The sequence below is a fragment of the Theropithecus gelada genome, chromosome 1 (genome assembly GCF_003255815.1).
Source record: "Theropithecus gelada isolate Dixy chromosome 1, Tgel_1.0, whole genome shotgun sequence".
Classification (NCBI taxonomy): domain Eukaryota; kingdom Metazoa; phylum Chordata; class Mammalia; order Primates; family Cercopithecidae; genus Theropithecus; species Theropithecus gelada.
The window spans coordinates 132001052-132008565 of NC_037668.1; the positions used below are offsets into that span (position 1 = coordinate 132001052).

At 34.2% G+C, this 7514-nt stretch overlaps 1 pseudogene; it reads left to right on the forward strand.

Annotated features, from left to right (window-relative positions):
• The window catches only part of LOC112629295, a 40566-nt pseudogene extending 34463 nt beyond the window's left edge, over nucleotides 1-6103 (forward strand).
• The last annotated feature ends 1411 nt before the right edge of the window (nucleotides 6104-7514 follow it).

Genomic DNA, 7514 nt, shown 5'->3' on the forward strand with positions numbered 1-7514 from the left:
AAGTGATCCTCCCACCTCAGTCTCCTGAGTAACTAGGACTACAGGTGCACACTACCATACCTGGCTACAGTTTTCCAAGCTTTTATAGAGACAGAGTCTCACTATGTTGCCCAGGCTGATTTTGAACTCCTCGGCTCAAGCAATCCTCCCACCTTGGCTCCCAAAGTGCTGAGTTTACAGGCACAAGTTCCACACCCAGCCCTAAATCTACTTTTGAAATGTACGCATAGTCTGACCACTTCTTATCACCTTCTCTGATCCCAAATTGTTGAAATCACTGTAATGTGGATTCAAGGACAACCTCCAGCTAATCCCCTTGCTTCTTTTGGATCACATGGGTGGATCACATGAGGTCGGGAGTTTGAGACCAGACTGGCCAACATGGTGAAATCCCGTCTCTACTAAAAATTCAAAAATTAGCCAAGAGTGGTGGTGCACATCTGTAAATCCCAGCCACTTGGGAGGCTGAGGCATGAGAATCACTTGAACCTGGGAGGCAGAGGTTGTAGTGAGCAGAGATCGTGCCACTGCACTCCAGCCTGGGCAATAGAGGAGACTCCATCTCAATAAAAAACAAAAAACAAACAAACAAACAAAAACAGCATGATCGAGGATCTCTGCTTTTCCCTAAAGCTCTGTGCACTTGGGCTTAGGGAACTCCATGAAAGATACTTCCAATTTAAAAATCTTTTGAGTCTGATTTTCATTTGTGGTAATATGAGAAAAAGAAGAACACCAAGCCAGAAGAGCCTATGTCCTAGTCTGCTCAGGCAGCCATAACAAAATGCAATCGATTGGGTGTCTGAAACACCAGAGATATATTTTCTCACTGATCACAGTTCAACAGCATCTAGTTTCTAGTGAGGGTTTCCTTCCTGGCTTGTAGATGGTCATGATATCATTGTGTGCTCACATGACCTCTTGTTTGTGTGCTGGAAAAGAGACTGCTGTGGTGTCTCTTCTTATAAAGGGCACCAGCCCTATTGGATTAGAGCTACAATTTATTACCTCATTTAACCTTTATCATGTCTTTATAGGCCCTATCTTCAAATACTATTTTTACTATTTCATTCTATACTATTTATTATACTATTTATTTATTTATTATATTATATTACTATTTGATGTTATAGCCTCAAAATTTGAATTTTTGAGGGAAAAAATTCAGTTCATAGCGACATAGAAAATGCTTTTGCCACTTGAAGCAATGCAGAGAGAATTTCAGGAAATTGAGTCTGCAGACACTGTAAGGACAAAGATCATATGTACAGGGCTGCCTATTGCAAATATTGGATCTTCAGCACAAGAATAGCATGGATGTTATGTTTCTGAATTTCTATGATAGGAAATGCTAGGGTGAAGGTAGAGTGAAGAACATATGTTCATGCTTATAGAAAAAAAATTATACTCCCACTAAACAAAAAGGAATACTTCAAGAAGATTTAGTAACTGAAGGACTCACAAGGGCAAATTTGTTAATTTGCTTCTGTGGGAGTCTTTCTAGAGCCATGTATTCAGTTTGTAGAGTTCTCACTAGCACTATATTCCTTAAAGGCTGGATTAAGGATGATATTGTAGGAGGAACACAGATATATTTATTCTATCCATCTTTTATAGTTTTATTTTCTTCAATATTTATTTTTAATTTATGGTAAAATATACATAACATGAAACTTACCATGTTAGCCCTTTTAAAGTATACAGTTAAGTGGAATTAAGTGAGTTAGTATTGTTGTGCTACCATCACCACCATGCATCCACAGAATTTTTATTTATTTTGTGAAACTGAAACACTGTGTCCACTAAATAATAACTTCCTATTTCCCCCTCCCAGAAGCCCTGAGAAACAAGCATTTTACTTTCTACCTCAATGAATGTGACTTCTCTAGATACCTAAGTGTAATCCTCGTATTTGTCCTTTTGTCAATGGCTTATTTCACTCAGCATAATGTCCTTAAGATCCATTCATGTTTTAACATGTACTAGAATATCATTTTTTTGTTAAGGCTGAATAGTATTTTGTTGTATGTATATAATTATATTTTGTTTATCCATTGACTTCTACCTTTTGCCTATTGCAAATAATGCTGCTATAAAAATAGTTGTATAGATATCACTTCATGTACCTGCTTTCAATTGTTGCAGGTATGTAATCAAAGTGGAATTGGTAGATAACAGGATGATTCTATGTTTAACTTTTTGAGGAAATGCTATACTGTTGCCTACAGTGGCTATACCATTTTACATTCCTACCAACAAAACACAAGGGTTCCAGTGTCTACACATCTTTATCAATGCTTGTTATTTCCTGTTTCTTTCATAATAGCCACTGTAATGGGTGAGAAATGGTATCTCATTGTGGTTTTAACTTGCATTTCCCTAATTATTAATGATGTTGAGAATATATGCATGTACTTACTATTTGTACATCTCCTTTGGAGGAACATTTATTTATTTACTTTTCTATTTTAAAATTGGATTGTTTGTGTTTTTTATTGTTGAGTTTTAGAAATTCTCCATATATTCTGAATATTAATACTTTATCAGATACGTTATTTGCAAGTATTTTTTCTCTAATTCTGCATGCTGTTCTTTTACTCTGTTGATGGTGTCTTTTTTTGCATAAAGAAAAAAATATTTTTGATGTCTAATTTGCCTACTTATTTTGCCTGTGCCTTTGTTGTCATGGCCAAGAAAATATTGCCAAGTCAAACATCATAAAGCTTTTTCCTATGTTTTCTTTTTAAGAATTTTATAGTTTTGGGTCTTATGTTTAGGTCCTTGATCTATTTTGTGTTAATTTTTAATGTAGTATGGGTTAAGATTCCAACTTTATTCTTTTGCATGTGGATTTCCAATTTTTCTGACAAAGTTAGTTTAAAAGGCTTCTTTTTCTACTGAAATGGTCTGGGAAATCTGGCTGAAGGTCATTTGAAAATATATATGAAGGTTTATTTCCAGATTCCCTATTCCATTTCATTAATCATATGTCTCTTTGTGCCAGTGCCACACTGTTTTGATTGTCATAGCTTTGTAATATGTTTTAAAATCAGAATGTAGAAGATAAGTATCTTAATTCATCTTTTCCAAGATTGTTTTGGCTGTTCAGAATTCCTTGAGTTTACATGCAAATTTTAGGATAGATTTTTCAATTTCTGGAAAAAAGTCATCATTGGTATTTTGATAGAGATTGCATTGAATTTGTAGATATCTCTGGGCTAGTGACATCTTAACAATATTATGTTTTGTAGTCTATGAAATCAGTAGGCCTTAATTTATTAATTTATTTAAAAATATCTTTCAACAATGTTTTATACTTTAAGTGTACAAGTCTTTCACTACCTTGGTTTAATTTATTCCTAATAATTTTATTTTATTCCTTTCAATACTATTATAAGTGAAAAAGTTTTTATTTTATATTGTTCATTGTTAGTGTATAAAAATGCAACTTTTTTTGTGTTAAATTTGTATCCCACAACTTTGTTGAATTTATTATTTCTAAAAGTGTTTTTGTGAAATATTTAGGGTTTTCTTCTTATAAAATTATACTGTTTGTGAACAGAGATAATTTTACTTATTGCTTTTCAATTTGAATTCCTTTTATTTATTTTTCTTGCCTAATTGTCATGGCTAGGACTTCCAGTACTTTGTTGAATAGAAAAGACAAAAAGTGAGCATTCTTGTTTTCTTTTTAATCTTAATGGTAATGCTTCCAGTTTTTCACCATTGTGTATGAGGTTAGCTGGGTTTTTCATACATGGACTTTATTATTTTGAAGTAATTTCTTTCTATTCATAGTTGGTTGATTGGTCATGGAATAGTGTTGAATCTTATCATGTTGTTGATTTTTTTTTGTATCAATTTGTGGTTTAGTTTCCCCTTCACTCTGGTAATGTATTACACTGATTGATTTTTATATATTAAACCATTCTTACATTCCAGGAATAAATTCCACTGGTAATGGTGTATAATATTTTAAATGAGCTATTGAATTCAATTTGATAATATGTTTTTGGTGAGTAATTCATTTATCATGATATTGGTCTATAGATTTATTTTTCTGTATTTTCTTGGTTAGGTTTTGGTATCAGTTTAATACTTTACTCAGACTGGGCTTGAAAGTGTTCTCCTTTAAATTTTCAGAAGAGTTTAAGGAGAATGGGTGTTAATTATTCTTTAAATGTTTGAGAAAATTTACCCATTAAGCTATCTAGTCTTGGGCTTTACTTTGTTGTGAGGTTGTTGATTATTGATTTAATCTCCTTATTTGTTATAGGTCTATTCAGATATTCTACTTTTTCATGATTCAGTCTTGGTAGGTTTTGTTTTTCCAGGAACATGTCTATTTCATCTAAGCTATTAAATTTTTTGGAGTGCAATTTATCTTAGTACTCTCTTGTAATATTTTCGTACGTTTAGAAATAGTAGTAATGTCCTCTCTCTCATTTCTGATGTTACTTTTTTGGATCTTCTCTTTTACTTAGTCCATCTAGCTAAAAGTTTATCGATTTTGTTGAACTCTCCAAAGAACCAACTCTTGCCTTTATTATTTCTATTGTTTTTCTATTATTGATTTTGCTTACTTTGCTCTAATTTTTATTATTTCCGTTTTAGACCTAGTTTCGTGTTTAGTTTGTTTTTCTATTTCTAATTTGCTAAAGTATAATTTTAGGCTTATTGATGTGATATCTTTTTTTCCTTTTTAATATAAGCATTTATTTACAGCTATAAATTTTTCTCATAACACTGTGTTTGCTGCATACTGTTGGTCTGTTATGCTATAATTTTCATCAGTTTCAAGATATTTTATAATTTCCCTTATGATTTCTTTTTTGATCCACTTGTTGTTTAAGAGTGTGCTGTACAGAATTCTGATAATCCTGACCTTCAAGACAGGGGCTATATTTATTGGTGTGTTCTCTCAACTGACCAAGTCACAGCTAAACAAGTAGTCTTGTCTGAGAAGTTACTGCTCTCTGAGGAGACAGACCTTATTAAGCTAACTCTACTGGAGAGCTCGTGTGCCACATTTGTTCTTTGGTCTCTGTGTATCATAAGTCTCCAAATATTTTTGTGGAAGGAAGTCATGGAATCCGTTGTAAACAGTTGCCATTTCATCATGGGAGCACTGATTCAGGTGACAGCCCTGTTGGTACCACCACTGCAACTAACCCGAAACAGCCTCAGGTAATCCCTTCTTAAGGTGATTTTATGGGGCATCTTTTAAAACTTGACCTCAGTCAATGTGCCACAGGTGTCCTCCATGCAGATGGGAGCAGTGGATCTCTTGGGAGGAGGACTAGACAGTCTGGTGGGAAAATCCTTCATCCTATCATGGATGTCTGCAACCTTTGTTTCTTCACCTACCTGCTGTGGTCAACAGTGGACTGAATGACCTGTGTGAAGTCTCCACAGGGATAGGCATGGCGCCTGGTGGGTATGTGGCTCCTAAGTCTTTTTCTGGCTACCTGAATTAAAGGATAAAGGCTTAGAGATTTCAGGAACATTGACTTACCACCAAGGGCACATCTTTATGGAAATGAACTTCACCAATACAGCTCTGCAGCATATGACAGATTTTGCAACCTAATTTAACAAGAATGGCCATCCATACACCACTGATGCCAAACTAGGATATTGATGTCTCCCTGCCTCTCAACACCTTGGGCGCAGTCATGAAGATGGAAACTCTGAATAACCTGCTGGTGGCTGTGAAAAACAATATTGATGTCTTCTACTTCAGCCACCTCACCCCACTCAGTGTGCTTTTTAGAAGATAGCAAAATGGAGCACCAGGTCTTTCTTGCAGCAGGAAAGGATATTCCCAATGAAATGAACTTCAGTTTTAGATTAAGTAATGTCATTTAAATGCTGACACTGTTTCCAGCAAGTTGCAAAACAATAATGTTTATACTATTGCCAAGAGGAATGTGGAAGGGCAGGACATGCTGTACAAATCCCTGAAGCTCACTAATGGCATTTGGATTTTGGCGGAGCTACGTATCCACCCGGGAAACCTCATTATATGCTGTCACTGAAGCGCAGAGCTCTTGAAGTCTCTCAATACATTCATCAAGTCTGGGATGGCATTTTGAAAAACTAACAAAACTGGTCCACTACCTTCCAATTATGCTGTGATCGGTGCAAGCCAAGAATTCTTAACTGGAAGAAATCGTATTGCTGTGTAGAATCTGAACCCAAACATACTGAGGCAACCCAGCAAGGTAGTAACTAGTCTAACCTGTCTAACCTGTGCCAACATTAGAGTACAACCTGTTGGATACTTTTAGCTTCCTCTGAACATTGGTAACCACTGCTTCAGTCACCTCCCACCTCTTGCCACCTGCTGCTGCTATCTGTGCTTACTTGTGGGCTTCTCCATGCTGTGCCAATGGCCGGCTTTTTCTACACCCTCTTTTGAGTGTAGTTTGGTATTTTGTAATTGAGAGCTCGTTTCAAAAGCAGAAAAAGACAACAAGTATTAAAGTAAGAATGTGTCACTGAAAAAAAAGTGGGTTGTTTAATTTACACATATTTGTAGATTTCCCACTTCTACTATTGTTTTTCAGTTTCATTCCATTGTGATCAGAAAAAAATCACTGTACAATTTTAATCCTTTAACATTTATTAAAACTTGTTTAGTGACCTAAAATATCATCTATCCTGGAGAATGTCCACGTGTACTTCAAAGGAATATGCTAATGTTGATTAGAATAAAATTATATTTTATTATTTTCTTTATTTTGATTAGGAAAGTGAGATTTAGGAATGAAATAGTTTGCTTAGGATCAAGCAACAAGGAAGGTGACTTGGAAAGTTTAGAAACTGAAGTTTATTTAACATGAACATTTTATAATCAAAACATAATTTTCAAGTAGTTTAAAATATGATTCTTAAATAAATAAACCCATGCCACAGATCTTAATTTAATTCATTAATTCTTAATAAAGTACTTAATATTGTAAAGATAGAACAAAATTATATTGAGAATCTGTCTATACCTATTTTGAAGGAAAAAGATGCTAAAATAAGACTGCAGTGTTAAATAATTAATTTGCTATATGGTAATATTAAAAAATCTTTGGAATTATTTTTTCTACCAGACATAAGTCCACAATTGAAGAAGAAACATATAAATGTTTGACCTCTAACTGAAAAATAAATTCAAACACACGTAGAGATTCTTAAGTAATTCCCTGGTATGACATTAAAAGTGCATGCCATACTCTCGATATGACTTCATTCTTTTGATTTTCAAATTTTGTATAACTTTTCTCAATATTATTACACATTGTAAATTGATGGAATTTTTCTTCTGAGTTTTAAATTTTCTGGGTCATCAACTTTGGAAAACTGACATGTATTAAATGAAAAATGGGGGTTTATCATAGAGAGTCTTTTTTTCTTATCTGTGGAGTTACATTTCACAGTTTGATAAAATTCTTAGCAATTTGTGCCAATGCAGGAATGTGAACAACACTTTGAGGACAACTTTTGGTATAAGGGAACATTGC